The sequence below is a fragment of the Hemicordylus capensis genome, chromosome 1 (genome assembly GCF_027244095.1).
Source record: "Hemicordylus capensis ecotype Gifberg chromosome 1, rHemCap1.1.pri, whole genome shotgun sequence".
Lineage (NCBI taxonomy): Eukaryota > Metazoa > Chordata > Lepidosauria > Squamata > Cordylidae > Hemicordylus > Hemicordylus capensis.
In genome coordinates this window covers 337,396,407-337,413,337 of record NC_069657.1, presented here as the reverse complement: position 1 = coordinate 337,413,337, position 16,931 = coordinate 337,396,407, and the positions used below count along the sequence as shown (strand labels likewise).

General features: G+C 45.9%; 1 pseudogene; it reads right to left on the bottom strand.

Annotated features, from left to right (window-relative positions):
- Positions 1–2,698: 2,698 nt before the first annotated feature.
- LOC128339240 (amine sulfotransferase-like) lies at positions 2,699–6,454 on the bottom strand (annotated as a pseudogene).
- Between the last annotated feature and the right edge of the window lie 10,477 nt (positions 6,455–16,931).

Here is a 16,931-nt window from a genome sequence, read left to right as displayed (position 1 = left end):
CAGGAAAATGTCATGCACTCGATCTCAGATAGTGAGGAGGAAGGGGAAGCTGACAGCCTTTCAGCCGATGCAGGGGTGCCTGAGGGTCAGAGCCCAACTGTCAGTTCCCAAGAAACGGCTGAGGAAGGTCTGGCTGATGTTTCAGAGCAGGCACAGCAGTCTGAGGCAGCAGAGACAGCGACAGACAGACTAGAAGATGAGCTCTGCAGGCAACCCCCACTGACTCCACAGCAACGGCGTGTCACAAGGCGGAGAGCACAGCTGGAAACTATCAGGAGGAGTAAACGCCTCTTGCAGAGGGCTGATAAGCCTTGAATCCCTGCCAGCTGAGAGTTATCAGCTTGGACTATAAAGCACGTCAGCAGCTTTCTCTTAGCTGCTGGAAGACAACATTTGTCAACCCTCGTGTCAACAGCTTTCAGCCCAAGCCTGATATAAAGAACTATTCTGAGCTGTGTTTCGTTTCTGCAGCCCAGTTTGTATTGTGGACTATCTTCCTGGACTTCCCTTCTGGGTGGCCAGATTGCTGACAGAAAGCAGTTTGCAGTCCGCTGCGGCTGGTCCACAGATCAGCAGTGAAATGCACACTGGCAGCCCCAACACAGCCTCCCTGCATGCCCAGTACAGGGAAAGCACCATCTGCCTGTTGAAAGTGGTGCGTGAGGGAAACTTCTTGTCAGGAGCAAGCAGCTGGAGCAGCTACTGGAAGCTGGAGTTCTCCACCATCTGAAATGGCTCATCATCCAAAGCCATCATCTTTCCAATGCTCAGGGTTATCAGATGTTGTTTGGGGTGATCAGACCACTTGCCAGCAATTGCTCCCACCACACATTCAGGTTTTCCTTCTTGGGAGCAGGAGCAGCTGCCTTGTTGCCGCTAGATGAGGGCATGCTAGGCCTAGAGAATCAATCAGGGAAGGAATCCTTCCTTTCACAAGACAACAACGGAACACTCTTCAGGAGCACACAGATAATGCAGTGCATTTCCTGACCTTTCTGAATTAACAACTTAGCTGGCAAGGACTCCAGGAAATGAGGGCATCAGTACTGGAGATGTGTAATCTTGTACACTTGGAAGGCATACTGTTCTTCAGATGGTCCGTCCAGCACAGCTTTATTCGACATGAGCAATACATCTACATAACTTAACCCTTGCCTTTTGGGGGGCGATTTTTACTCAGTGAATAATGCCACACCAAGAAGAATGTATTTGTTATGCATGGAATTTGCCACCTTCTGGATAGAATGGATTGGAATCTGCCTCAGGGCAGGTTTCAAGGTGTGTGTGTGTGTGTGTGTGTGTGTGTGTGTGTGTGTGTGTGTGTGGCGCCAAAGCACATGGCCTCGGAGGGCTAAACCATGCATCTCGGAATCTGTTTGGTCACTATCCTATGGACACTAACCTATGGTATACACACACACACACACACACACACACACACACACACACACCTCTAGCCAAACCACATGGCCTCAAAGGCCTAAACGAAGCATCTCGGAATCATTTTGGTCAGTATCCTGTGGACTCCAACACCAGCGAGTGGAAGCCCTTCACTCCTCGCTTCTCTTCCCTGCCTTTCTGCTTGATCCTCACAAGGAGACTCTGCCAACATGCAATGCATGCACCCACTTAAACCAGGAAGGATAGGTCAACTAAGCTCCTCGCCTTCTAAGCCTCCCCCCCGCCATGCCCACTCTTCCACACTTTGAAACCTCCACGCTTGCAAGCACTTTCCACAGCAATCTTTAAGCTAAGCTTGGATTAAAGCACCCTAGCCAAGTTGACTGGTCTCTAATTAGGACTTCAAGCTAAATTATTGTGAGCCATACTCTTGCCTACAATATCAGCTAAGATTTATTGCCTTGTCAAATTGAACGTTTGCATTCTGTACTCCCGTAAAAAAATGTCTGAACTGTGTTTCTGCCTCCTCATCTTTTCCAATGCACACCAAACTGGCTCATGTTTGATACTGGAACTCTACGGCTTGCCAAGCTAAATTCCACAAATCAAGCCAAATGTATAGTGGAGGTGTCTAGCCAGCACTTCAGGGCAGATCTGGTAGCAAGCGATACATGTGTTGTAGATACAGTACCTGTATTCCCCCACCACCACCACTAAGATGGGCTACCTTATTATCCATTGGAAAGTTGTGAACTGGCATGAATGTCCTTTTCATGCTTTCCCAGTTGGAAGTATTTGGAACCGCTGCTGATTAAGCAAAGAGGAACCTCTTACAGCTGCTACCTCCAAAAATAAAGATTTCACCCACACAATGAAACCTTCAGTCAGGTTTGTGACTGTCTTGAAGAAATTTGCTGAACTCCTCTGCAAAAGTGAAATTTGCTGATCCCTGTTCACAATAATGGGAGGGGGTGCTTGGACTGGACCTAGATGCAGATGTGTACAAAGAGAGATTCCGGAAATGCCACGTGTAGATGCTGTCACTAGAGTTGCTTACTGCTTGGGGAAGTTGGGGTTTCGAGGCATGAAATACAAAAACAGCCCAAGTTAATCACTGGGTTTTTGGACTTCACTGTGTGTCATTTGATCTACTCAAGTTATCTCTGCCTAACGATAGCACTAGTGCTGTGCTGCTCTTTTTCTTGATATGTACCACCGTCCGTGAATTTAAAAGCAGAGTCACCCCCTCCCAATCATTTCTGTGGCATCTGCAGGTATCGGGCTAGTTGGAACAACCTCAGTTTTCAACCATTTTTGATTCACCTTTGCGAAGAAAAGCTCCTTTACTGAAATCTAGGAGATCAGCGGATATTGTCGTGCAGTTTGTTCTGCAATCCATTTTCATTTTATCAAATCCAGCCTTTTCCACATCATCGGCCAGTTCTTCTTCAGACAGCCTCTTTCCTAGGAAGTTGCATATTTTCAGTACAGCACTTCTCAGATCCTGAAATGAGACACAGTTTGATGTCAGACAATCCACAATTGCATAACATATCAGTCGACACACACACACACAAAAAACCAGTGAAGACAAGACATCATTTTTCAGAGACGGAGAAGCTAGATAGCTATTCATGATCTTGCTGAATTCTTGGGCCAGTTTCAGTGTGGGATTATCCATTTGGTTTGCCTCCTTTGGCTAGTTCAAAAGCTGAAGCGGGGGTGGGGGGGTGGGAGGGCAGTATCAAGAAACATTGCAGGGATGTGTCCCTCTTGTAAATCCCTCTGAGTCCAGAGATTTTAAAAAATCGTCATACATTGGGCAGCTTTTGCTGTATAATACTGCTAGGTCTTACCTTCTTCATTTCTTCATAGGTTAGGAACAGGATATTGAAGTCACCCCTGTGAGCACACCAGCCTTCGATATGATCCAGCCATAAACTACCAAGAACTGACAGAAGATAGATACATTATTTTGGTGTGAAAGCTAGAATAAATGTAAATGATAGCGGCTGGCGTTAGGATGCAAGCAGTAAAGTTGTAGTTCAAATTGGTTGAACTAGAGATCAGAAATGAATGCTTCAAATGCCCCGTTTCAGCGATAACATTAAGGGGAATATCTGCCATGATTCCAAACACACCGTGAGGATACAGCTGGGTTATCCTAAGTAATGAGACAAAATGAGGTGTGTGTGTGAATCTCATAATTAAGAATAATGACAAAGAGCGTTATGGGTACACGAGGATCAGCTAGTAAAAAGGATGCATATCTCTCATCCGTTCTAACAGGGATATTTAATAAGAGGGTTGAGAGAAGAGAGATATGAAAATCCCTATACACTTAATATAAAAGGATGTTCGTCACAGTCTCAACCCCTTGGCCACAAGGACAGATCTGGTTAGAGGTAGGGATTGTAAGTCAGGACGGGGTTAACTTCTGGTTAATGCTTTAGGGGATAGGAGGGGCTGGTCAGTGACTGGTCACTACATACATTAATACTGGCACTATACTATTATGCAAAAGAATCGGTCATATGCAGACTGAAAAAGCACTTGGGGGAAAAGTAGCGCTTGCTCAAGAAAATAATATGCACAAAATCCAGAAGTCTCACTTATGCACAGAAGTAAATGGATGCAGGAAGAGCTTGCTCAGGAGCAGACACAGCACATGTTGCACACCGTGTTGCACAAGTGGAAGGATGGTTGCACGAGTGCAAAACTGGTCTGGAATGCAGGCTCCAGAGTGAGCAGAACTGGCTAGCACCACAACTTTGCCCTTGTGCAGCACATTTGCACAATCACTTGATGAGGCTGGATGCCAGCTACTGAATTTATTTTTCATAGAATAAACTTTTTTTTTGTTTGGAGGAAGGGAGCCATTGGATTTTTAAAAAATAGGACAGAACTTCCTCATAGAAGCTGAATACTCTTTTCCTGTGCTCTCAAGAGCTTGTTCTCAAATGCCGAGAAGGGGTACAGAGACAAGGGTGTGGTAGCAAATAATGTTTACCTTTGCCAGATAAAAACCGCTCCTTAAACACACCAAAGTCTTCTATTTCTTCTAATTTCACTGCACATTTGGAAAAATGGTAAAAGGAGATCATTACGTCTTTTGGGTTTCTCGCTACATAAATAATCTGCAGAAAAAACAATATTTTAACATTCAGACCATTCAGTGATATGAACATTAGGTTTTCACTGTAATTTTCTCTAGTTAGATTAAGTTTATGGTCATCTTCCTTTTAGATCAGTTAATAAAGAGATTACCCATAAAACTGTTCACCATGAAGGTGCTTGGTCAGATATTCATAGACTTTTGGCCTCCGGTCATTCAGCCTTGTGCTACAGAGACGGGCCTTTTTGGTTGCTGCCCTGAGATTGTAGAATGTGCTCGCTGCTGAGATACGATCCTCCCCATCTCTGGCAATTTTTAAAAAACACGTGAAAACCCAACTTTTCACTCAAGCTTTCCCAAATTCTGTGGTTTTAATTTTATGGCTATTTTTAAATTGTTGCGTTGTTTTAACTTTTTTATGTTTTTTAATTGTTTTTATGTTAACCTCCTAGAGATAAAAGTTTGGGTGGCATAGAAGTTTAATCAATCAATCAATCAATCACTCACTCACTCAATCAATATATGCGTGGATGAGACTTCCAGTCTGGGGGGAAGGAATGTCTCCCATAAGCCATGGTTTGGCCCTCAGGGTCTTTCATTCATACCAAAGAAGGAAGAGAAGTGTGGAGATGTCAAGAGACAGTCAATATTATCCATGAAAATGGACATGTTGAGTTAAAGGAGGAGAAAACAAAGTTTAATTTAACAGAATTAAAAAGTGGCTCACCTTACTTTTGCTCTTCCATTTCATAACCCCTTTGGTACTAGATAGTAGGGCAGATGGGTAGCAAAGAGACGAGGTGATGGGCGCTTCTCAAAATCCATATTGCAGATATTGTACTCCAGCCATGGGACTCTGTCTAATAAATCTGTAGCTTAATTTCCATCTCGGTGACCTTCATGAAATGAATCAAGCTCAAAATATTCTGAGTCCATATTGTTCTTGTGAAGGGGAATATTCATTCATTCATTCATTCATTCATTCATTTAATCATATTTTAATACGACCTGATATATACATCTCTAGACGGAATATCACATTGGTAGGGGTTGCAAAGCATGGAATTGCCAGTGAAGACCCTTACAACACCTCCCCCTTCAGACATATGGCACTGTAAGCATGTTTGGTTGGGCGGGAGGGAGGGAATGACAACGGAGGGGTGTGTCTTCCTCCATGCTTGTCCCACTGAACATGTAAGTGCCTATGGCACTCCTAATGTCTGGAGTGGGGTCTACAGAAAAAGTGTACTCTGGGGGTTCAAAAGCACCCGTGCCCCTGTGCATGTGCAGTGCCATGTGCGGTTGCCCTACAGGAAATGAGGACTATATGGACAGAACTGTTTGACACGACATCCATTTTTTCCATTGGGTGTTGTGTCGCACACGTCCATGCATGGAGGTCTTTTTCACAGCAGTGCAGCACCATTGCAGGTGTGTACACATGTGCAAGGTCAGTGCTCACATTCCCCTGCACAGTATGTCAGCCACTGAATATACAAGCAGGATAGTGTGACTCTGTCCCAAGGGGGGACACAATAGAAGGATGCACACTAGGCCTGGTGGAGGAAGAGAGGCAAGGAAGGCCAAGGACAACAAGGGTTGCATGAGAGCAACTGTCACACCACCTATCCAAGTTTCTTTCAGCTGTAAATGAAGAACAGGCTGGGGTGGCCGAAATGAAAATACTTTTTAACTTCATCGCGGTAGGGTTAATACACAAAACACTTTAAATATTTAAATATTAAATTGTTTAATAGTAGTTAGACCTCTGCTCATGAACATATATCCAGTCTTACCTGATTTGGGATAAGTGACTAGCAATAAATCGCTGTCTCTGATTTCCATATTCTCCAGGGAATCAACATATTCCACTGTAACCAGATCTGGTTGGAAATAGATCCCCTTGTGTTTGAACGCATATTTCTCTGATGGCTGCATTGCTAACACTCCTGGTAAAACAGTACAAAACTTGAAAACAGCTTATTTTATTTTAAAGGTTCACCTCTCCTCTCGCCAGTCAGCATTCAAGACCCAATACCTTCATTTGTTTGAGGCAGGGTGCCAAATGTCATTCCCCTCCACATACACACCCTTCTGGAACTTCTCCGCTCCGCCCCCCTCCATGGCAGCAGCAACCAGCACTGCCTGACTTGGTGCCACCCTCCGGCACCTTCCTTGTATGCTGCTGATCTGATTATGAAAAGGGGGGGGGGATTTGGAAAGGGCAAGAAAGAGGAAAAGTCAAAAGGGTTCCAGTCCTCTGTTGTGCTCTTGACATAATATCTTCTATTTCATCCCCCCTTTTTGGCTGTTTGCTGGGGGGTGGCTCTGCTCCTCCTTTGTAAGGAGCTGCCTGGATGGTGGCAGGAGGCCCAGGTAATGATCAGTTACACCAAACTCAGGGTAACTCTGAACACTGATGCCTTCCAATACGTAATTAGGTCTAATAAACTATATCACTGGTTTGGCTCCTCTTCAGCTTAATCTTTTAAGGATGGAACCCATTTTTTCCTAGTAATCAAATAATGCCAAGTACAAAACTAATAGATCCTTTATGCTGCAAATTGGAGGTCGCAGATAATCCCGACTGTGGATGAATGGCTTCTAAAGATATGGGAGTATGCTTCGATGGCTAAGTTCACCGCCTATATGTGGAATAACTCAGATGAAACATTTGTGGCAATTTGGGAACCTCTCATAAATTTTAATATAGCACAAGGTCTAAATCCATATTCAAGATTTGGTTTCTTTTAAAATTGAGGGCCCAGTGCAGTGTATCAGTAGTTGACTAACCATTGTATTACCCATATTCCCATCTTTGCCTTTCGTGATATACACTGAGAGCGAAAAGATTATTATCAGAGGGGGAATTTGAAATTTTGGATTGTTATATGAAATATACAATATGTAGTTGTTGGAATCTCAAGAGTGGAGAATGTCTCCCCCCCCCTTTTCTTGTTCTACTTTTAAATAAAAATCTTTAATTTAATAAGAGAGAGAGGGAGAGCAACTGTTGGGTCATGTATCCAAGTTTGATTTTGGCTGTAAATGAAGAACAGGCTGGGGTGGCCCAAATGAAAATACTTTTTCACTGTATCGCTGTAGGGTTAATACACAAAACACTTAAAATTTTAAATATTAAATTGTTTAATAGTAGTAGAACTGTGTTCATGAATATATATGAATATATACTACTCATCTGATTTCTCTGCATATTTCTCTGATGGCTGCATTGCTAACACTGCTGGAACAACAGTACAAAAAATTGAAAACTACCTATTTTATTTTAAAGGTTCACCTCTCCTCTTGCCAGTCAGCATTCAAGACCCAATACCTTCTTTTGTCTGAAGCAGGGTGCCAAATGTCATTCCCCTCCACATACACACCCTTCTCGAACTTCTCTGCTCTGCCCCCCTCCATGGCAGCAGCAACCAGCACTGCCTGACTTGGTGCCACCCTCTGGCACCTTCCTTGTATGCTGCTGATCTGATTATGAAAAGGGGGGGGGGGATTTTGAAAGAGCAAGAAAGAGGAAAAGTCAAAAGGGTTCCAGTGCTCTGCTGCGCTCTTGACATGTTATCTTCTGTTTCATCCCCCTTTTTTCCACCAGACCAGCAGCACATGAGGGAGGCACGGAAGGGCATGCACTGAGTCAAGCGGTGGTGGTTGCTGCCACCATGAAGGAGGGAAAGGTGGAGAGGACTGATTTGGAGTGGCTGTTTGCTGGGGGGTGGCTCTGCTCCTGCTTAGTAAAGAGCTGCCTGGATGGTGGCAGGAGGCCCAGGTAATGATCAGTTACTCTGGGTAACTCTGAACACTGATGCCTTCCAATACGTAATTTGGTCTAATAAACTATATCACTGGTTTGAGTCCTCTTCAGCTTAATCATTTAAGGATGGAACCCATTTTTTCCTAGTAATCAAATAATGTCAAGTACAAAAGTAGTACATAATTAGTGGTAAATAGAGATTTATTTATTTATTTGTTATTTATTGTTGCATTTCTATACCTCCTTTCGTTAAAAGACAACCCCAAGGTGGTTTACAAAAGTTAAAAACATACAATAAAAAGACAATAAAAACATCAAGCTAAAAAATATAAAAACATATAAAAAACAGGCATAAAAACAATACAAGTAAAAACACACAGTAGCAGCAATAAAATGATTATGTAAAAGCCTGGGTAAAAAGCCAAGTTTAAACAAGCTTTCTAAAAACCGTGATGGAGTCCAAGGAGTGAATGGCCACTGGGAGAGCATTCCAAAGTCTGGGAGCAGCAACAGAGAAGGCCCTGTCCTGAGTGCACGACAGCCGGGCCTCTCTCATTGTCGGCACCCAGAGCAGGGCCCCGTCAGATGTCCTAGTCAAGTGGACAGCAACCCTTGGGAGCAGGCGGTCCCTCAAATACCCCGGGCCCAAACCGTTAAGGGCTTTAAAGGTCAAAACCAGCACCTTGAAATGGACCCGGAAATGAACCGGCAGCCAGTGCAACTCTTTCAGAATGGGGGTGATGTGCTCCCAACGGGCAGCTCCGGATAACACCCTCGCTGCCGCGTTTTGCACTAGCTGCAGTCTCCGGATATTCTTCAAGGGCAGCCCCATGTAGAGCGCGTTACAGTAATCCAGCCGCGACGTGACTAAGGCATGGGTAACCGTGGCCAGATCTGCCTTCTCGAGAAAGGGATGCAGCTGGCGTACCAGCCGAAGCCGTGCAAAGGCACCCCTGGCCACCGCCTCCACCTGAGCTTCCAAAAGCAGAGCCGGGTCCAGTAGTACCCCCAAGCTGCGTACTTGCTCCTTCAAGGGGAGTGCAACCCCATCCAGAACCAGTAAAATATCCTCATCCCGATTGGCTCTCCTACTGACCAACAGTACCTCCGTCTTTTCCGGATTCAATTTCAGTTTATTAGCCCACATCCAGCCCATCATTGTCTCCAGCCCCCGATTCAGGACATCCACCGCCTCCCTAGGATCAGATAACAAGGAGAGATAGAGCTGAGTGTCATCCGCATATTGCTGACAACTCAGTCCAAGTCCACGGATGACCTCTTCCAGCGGCTTCATGTAGATGTTAAACAGCATGGGGGACAAGACCGATCCCTGCAGCAAAACTAGGGGGTTGAGGTGGTAGTGCCCAATGGATGGAAGCTATCTCCCAAATTTCAGAGCAATTGGGCAAAGGGCGGATTTTTGGTGAATTTTTGAAGTTTAAGATTATTCCCATAGGGAATAATGGAGGTTTCAGCAAAAGTATACTTCACGTCGGGGAGGAAGGGATGGCCCAGAGCAGAGTAATGTGGGTGATAGTGCCCAGTAAGGGCAAGGAAGCTGCCAGAATTATTTCAAAGGAATTGGGCAGAGGTCTGATTTTTAAGGATTTAATGGAGTTTACGTGTCTTTAAAGTTCTTCCCCATAGGGAATGATGGAGGCTTCAGCAGTCCCATAACTGCACTTGGGGGGCACTGGGGTGGCTCAGAGTGAGTGATGGTATAGAGCACATAGGGTGCCAACCACATCATGGCTTGCTGACCCATGGGGTACTGGGTTCTGTTGTTTCTGAGAAGTTTTGAGTGTAGATTCTCTGGTAGCATATGAGAGTGGATTCATGGTTTGTCATTGAAAATCTCATATGCTACCAGAGAATCTACACTCAGAACACCTCAGAAAGAACAGAACCCAGCATGGGTTAGCAACCCATGGGGGTAGTTGGAACCCTATGTGCAGTACACCACCACTCACTCCCGGCCACCCCAGTGCCCCCTCAGGGGGAGTTATGGGTCTGCTGAAACTTCCATTATTCCCTGGGGGGGGGACCTTAAAGACACGTAAACTTCAGAAATTATTTAAAGATCAGCCTTTTCCCCAGTTCCTTTGGAATCTGAGTGGCAGCAGGCACCCATTAGGGCACTACCACCTGACCCACTCTTCTGCCCCCAAAGCACCCTTTCTGCCCCCAATCCACCCCAAATAACACCAACATCACACATCAACAACAACAGCAGAGCTTTGCAAAAAACCAGGCAGATTTCCAAAGGTCATGCACATCCACATCCCCCCCAACCCCAGAAATGCAATTGATCTACATACAACAGTGTGAAACAACAACAATGCAATGCACACTGCCGCACTGGCAAATGAGGGTAAATCTTACCCTTAAGTTTCCTTAAAAGGAATAAGGAGGCAATTGCTAGCAGACCAGCCTGTGCTTTCGCTGGCCAATCTGCAGGCTGGAATGGCCGGAAATTCAAACAGATGTCAAAACTCAAAATGGAAACTGAAGGAGAAAGACTTTCTGCGATTGCAAAATGGAGTTCCAAAACAGCTGAAACAACAAAATGTTTTGTATTCGAAACAGGGACATTTTGTTTCGGCTACAAAATTGTCTGTTTTGAGCATTGGATGTTTTGTTTTGGCTACAAAACTGCCGAAATGGCCTGTTTTGTGCATGAAACATTTTGTACCGGAAATGAAACGCACACCCCTAGTCGTGCCTATTAGACAGGCAGGTGGGCTCAAGAGCCCGACCCCTGCCTCCAAACTGTCCCCACCCAGCTAGAGGACTGTAGGCCCACCCACGTGTTCGCAGCCGGCCCCAGAACTCCCGTACTCACGTTCACTCTCAGTGCTTCCGAGAGACGGACTGAATTGGCACATGAGCTCTGCGCCACTTGCCGAGAAAGCCCCACCCTGGGAGCCAATGGCGAGGGCTCTCCAGTGTCACATGCTCCTAGGAAAAGGGGCTGGGGCAAGCAAGCCACACCACCCAGCCGGGCGGGTGAGCAGCTGGATTATCTTACATAATAGGCTCTATATAGATTGAGTTAAGAGAAAATGCATTATGAACACTAGGAATTAAATCACAGGTACGCTTTTTGCTTCTTAATAATTAAAGATTTTGAGCTGGGTCCGGTGGTAATGGACCTGCCCCAGAGGGATTGGTGAACACCCCAAAATATCGTTTGGACTTTGTGTGGGAAAATTAGTGCAGAGTGAAGCAGTTCCACATCACAATAAATTGAGTGCAAAGTACTGCTTACAGAAAAATGACAGAGGGGGTGGGGTGGGGTTCAAAAACAAAAGATTTATTTGCAGGTAAGAGGTACAATGGAGTAAGAGAGTCACTGAAAGCAATATTATTACTAAAACTATGTTACAAGATTAACCATATAACCGCTAGGAGGAAATTTAGCTTAATGTCCTAATTAAAGTAGCTTCTAGGCTGGCCAGAGAAAGGAGGCTCAGAGGAACAGGTTCTTGGATTTAAGTGAGAAGACACAGAGATGGGGCGATCCCAGACTGGGGCGCAGCAGTTTTCATACAACCTCATGTCTTCCTTCAGTAGCGGGTAGATCCTCATAGCTCAGGAGCAACTGAAGGACTTCTTCCCTCGGGGATGGACCGGGGAGCAGTGAGCAGCAGCAAAGGATCAAGGGAGTAAGGTAGCAAGGATAGATCAAAAGGATGTCTGTTCTTGTGAAGCCAGCTCCAGGAAGTAGCAAGGAGGGCTGTGCGGATCAGGTCCGGCAAGGGAGCCAATCTAGGGCCTGGAAGCAAGGGTGGCCCGCAGAGCAAGACACAGCCAAATGGTATAGCAACTGGAGACCAAGGGGAGCACACTGTGTTGGGGACACCCTGACCCCAACATTAAACCCAGAATTATCAACCCAGAATTGTGTAGAATTCAGGCCTGTGTCTGAATTCCATTTTATTAAGGGATCAATTAATGCCTGAATTCAGATGACCTAACCAGTACGTGTGATAACCAGACCTCATGACTGCCTGGTAAATGATTTGTGAAGGCAGGGGTAATCTAGCATTGTTTCTCAGTGCTTGTGAAACTCACAAGAGACACAATGGGTCAGGCTTAATTACCAGTCTCACACTGCTAAAATTAACTTGCTCTCCTGTAATCCCCTTACCTTGCTGACATCATGCTTCTCTCTTAGTCAAATGTATTGATTAACTAGCCTCAAACATGTACCCCTTTTTGATGTTACTTTAAACATTCTTTTGTTATAATTACACACTGGATAGATGTCCAGAATTGATGATGATGATGATGATGATGATGATGATGATGATGATGATGATGATTTATTCAATTTCTATACCATCCTTCCAAAAATGGCTCAGGGCAGTTTGCACAGAAAAACAACAAACAAATAAGATGGAGTCCTGTCCCCAAAGGGCTCACAATCCGAAAAGAAACATAAGATAGGTACCAGCAACAGTCACTGAGGTACTGTGCTGGGGGTGGACAGGGCCAGTTATTCTCCCCCTGCTAAATAAAGAGAATCACCACATTAAAAGGTGCCTCTTTGCATAGTTAGCAGGGGTAACCTCCCTTACTTGCCTCCCTTTTTGCCTCCCTTATTGTCACCTTGCATTTCTTTTGCCAGAGTTTGTGTTCCTTTCTGTTCTCTTCATTTGGACAGGCCTTCCAATTTCGGAAAGAAGTCTTCTTCCTTTTTATGGCTTCCTTGACAGTACCTGTTAGCCATGCTGGCATCCTCTTGGAATTAGTGATACCTTTCCTCCTTTTGGGTATACATATCTTTTGGGTATACTGGGCTTCTAGTATTGTGGTTTCTGAGTAAACTCCATGCAATCTGGAGCAAAGTGGCTCTCCTGATTTTCCCTTTCAGCTTTCTTTTCACCATACTCCACATTTTAGAGAAGTTTCCTCTTCTGAAATTCAAAATGTATTTGAATGTAAAGTCAAAATGTATCCACTAGCACAACACAGTGAGCAACATGTGCTGTGTCTGCTCCTGAGCAAGCTCTTCCTGCGTCCATTTACTTCTATCTCTCTGTCTATCATTCTATCTATCCATCTATCTATCTATTATATTTTTATACTGCCTTATATGTACATCTATAGGCAGTGTACAAAATTTAAAATATTTACAAGTCTCAGATTAAAATACATGACACACTAAAAATAATAGAATAAAATAGTTATTAAAACAAGTTTTTAAAATTATGAAAATGTCATTATAGAAGTTGTGCAATAGATTTTGCGCAGACATACGATTTTCTTTCACATGCGCTCCTTTGTTCCTAATTCCTTTTTGAGTCCGCATATAAGCCTTTCTTTTCCGTCATAGTAATTTGTCAGTGTTAAACCCATATGTGTGGCCCAATTCAATATTTCCTTTTGGACCCAAGTTCTTAGAGGATCTAACCTAAATTCTTCACTGTGTCCCATATATCTGTAGATATACAATACAATATATATCTGTATATCGTACTGTATATCTGAATGATGCAGGCACAGGAAGAGGCATTCCTGGTGGCTGCTTTCCAGTTTGGAATCCTTTATCCACATGTCTGCTAAAGATTGGCCAAATTCCAAATCCAATGCTATATGTTTTTCATTTACTACACACACACAACCCAGGATTCCTTGAGGCTGCAGGTGGCCAGAAAATTTTCCCAGTCAAAAAGCGTTTCCCTTTTATTTCAGTCCAAGCCACCCAGAGATGTACATTTTGGGCCGAATAGAAATATGTTTGCTAAACAAACAAACAAACAAATGTGCAGCTCACGGCATGCAAAGGAATGGACCACGTTTGCCTCCTCCACTGAAGCCCTCGCACCAGAGCACCATCTGCCTGTCAGCAGGGCTAGTCCAAGGATTGCTACCACCCCAGGCAAAGCCTGGTTTTGGTTTCCCCATGCCCCCTTCACCCACATGGACACGCACCTCCGGTCCTCAGAGTGGGTAAGTGGGCAGGCAGCTAAGTCCCCATCAAGCAAGCAGGCAAGCTGTCCCTGTTGCACTCCTGCCTACCCACTAGCTGTTCTTGCTGTTTTGCTGCCTTCACCTGCTGGTCCTGTGGAGCCAGCCTACTGCAGCACATTATGACGACAATGCACAATCCAGCAATCCTCTCTAATAAAACGCTTGGTGTCCGTCCGTGGACGGACACCAAGCGTGCGTTCATGCCTCGACTGTTCTGCGCGTGCGCAGAGCGCACGCTCAGAACAGTCCAAGGGAGACACGACCGCCAGCACCCGGCGGCCATCTTGGGCGGCCAGAAGTGGCCGCCCGAAGAAGCCGGATAAGCTGCGGCGGGGGACACTGGCCGAGGCGGCGGCAAAGCTGCTGCCTCGGCCAGAGGACGCGGCGCGGCCAAGGCGGCGGCGGAGCCATGGCCGCGCCGCCGAAGCCGGGCGGGGGGAGGAGGCGGCGGGGGAAGCCGGCCGAGGTGGTGGCAGAGCCGCCACCGAGGCCTGGCGCCGCCGCCACAGCCGGGCGGCTTGGGGCCCTTGCCTGGCCGGGGACACCGGCCGCAGCATAGAGGCTGGCGGCAGCGCCGCCACAGCCGATATCCACCTTCCCGCCCTCCCAGCTGCCTGACTTACCCTTCCCCGCACCCCCCCCAAAGCAATAAGGGCCTCCGCGGCCGCCGGAACTGCCCTCCCGCCCTCCCAGCTGCCCGAGCCCTACTCACCCGAGTCAGCCCGCAAGAGCCGGGCGAAGTGCAAGCATGTTTTCAAAAGGTCCAGAGAGGAGCTCGCGGACAGAGCTCCTCTCTGTGCTAAGTCTCTTCCCGTTTCGGTCTGGCCCTAGCAGGCGGTCTGGCCCTGTTTTTACTCTCTGGGTAAAAAATGAGCTGTGCTGTTGCTGCCCGTTCCTGCTTGCTGCCCTAGGCAACCACCTAGTTCCCCTAGTGGCAGGGCTAGATCTGACTATCAGGGTGTGCATGAGTGTCTTAAAGTGGAGAAGGAGTGGCTGGTTGGGCACATGGGCTTTATGAAATATTCTTAACTGTATTTTCACAGCCTTCTTTAGTTGATATCCTTTATAATAAAAGCCTTGAGTGTGATCCCGTGTCCTTTTCCTGCCCGTGTCTTTCTCGGCTGTTCGAGAAAGATACGGCCGCCCAGAGCAGAGTAGGGTGGGTGGTAGTGCCCAGTGGTGGCAAGGAAGCTGCCAGAATTATTTCAAAGGAATTGGGCAGAAGGCTGATTTTTAAAGATGTAATGGAGTTTGCGTGTCTGTAAAGTTCTTCCCCATAGGGAATGATGGACCTCCATAATTCCTGCCCCATAACTGCACTTGGGTGGCACCAGGGTGGCCCAGAGCGAGTGGTGGTGTAGACCACATAGGGTGCCAACCACCCCAATGGGTTGTTAACCCATGGGGTACTGGGTTCTGTTGTTTCTGAGATGTTTTGAGTGTAGATTCAGATTCTCTGGTAGCATATGAGAGTGGATTCATGGTTTGTCATTGAAAATCTCATATGCTACTAGAGAATCTACACTCAGAACACCTCAGAAACAACAGAACTCAGCACCCCATGGGTTAGCAACCCATGGGGGCAGTTGGCACCCTATGTGCACTACACCATCACTCACTCCCGCCCCCCCAGTGCCCCCCAGGTGGAGTTATGGGTCTGCTGAAACCTCCATTATTCCCTGGGGGGGGCCTTAAAGAAGCGAAAACCTCCAACAATTCCTAAGAAATCAGCCCTTTGCCCTATTCCTTTGGAATCTGGGTTGTGGCAGGCACCCCTTGGGGCACTGCCACCCAACCCACTCTTTTGCCCCTCAGGACCCCCTTTCTGCCCCGAATCTGCCCCAAAGACATTTCAACTTCAGACATTCTTTAAAAATCAGCCCTTTTCCCAATTCCTTTGGAATCTGGGTGGCAGCAGGCACCCATTGGGGCACTACCACCTGAACCACTCTTCTGCCCCTAAAGCCCCCTTTCTGCCCCCAATCCACCCCAAATAACATCAACATCACACATCAACAACAGCAGAGCTTTGGAAAAAATCAGGCAAATTTCCAAAGGTCTTACTCCATTGAACCCCTTACCCACAGATAAACCTTCTTTTGTTTTTGAACCCCCCCCCCCGGTCATTTTTCTGTAAGCAACACTTTGCACTAAATTTATTCTGATGTGGAACTGCTTCACTCAAAGCTAATTTTCCCACACAAAGCCCAAACGAAATTTTGGGTTGTTCACCAATCCCTCTGGGGCAGGTCCATTACCACCTGACCCAGCTCAAAATCTTTAATTATTAAGAAGAAAAAGTGTACCTGTGATTTGATTCCTAGTGTTCATAATGCATTTTCTCTTAACTCAATCTTGACAGCATGGTGTACTGGTTAGAGTGCTGGACTAGGACCGGGGAGACCAGTATTTGAATCCCCATTCAGCCATGGTAATTCCTGGGTGACTCTGGGCCAGTCACTTCTCTCTCAGCCTACATCACAAGGTTGTTGTGAGGAGAAACTTAAGTATGTAGTACACTGCTCTGGGCTCCTTGGAGGAAGAGTGGGATATAAAAATGATTGAATGAACGAACGAACGAATGAACGAATAAATAAATAAATAAATAAATAAAATACAGAGCATATTATGTAAGATAGTGCTCTCTCCTCCTGGAACTGCCTCATGTTT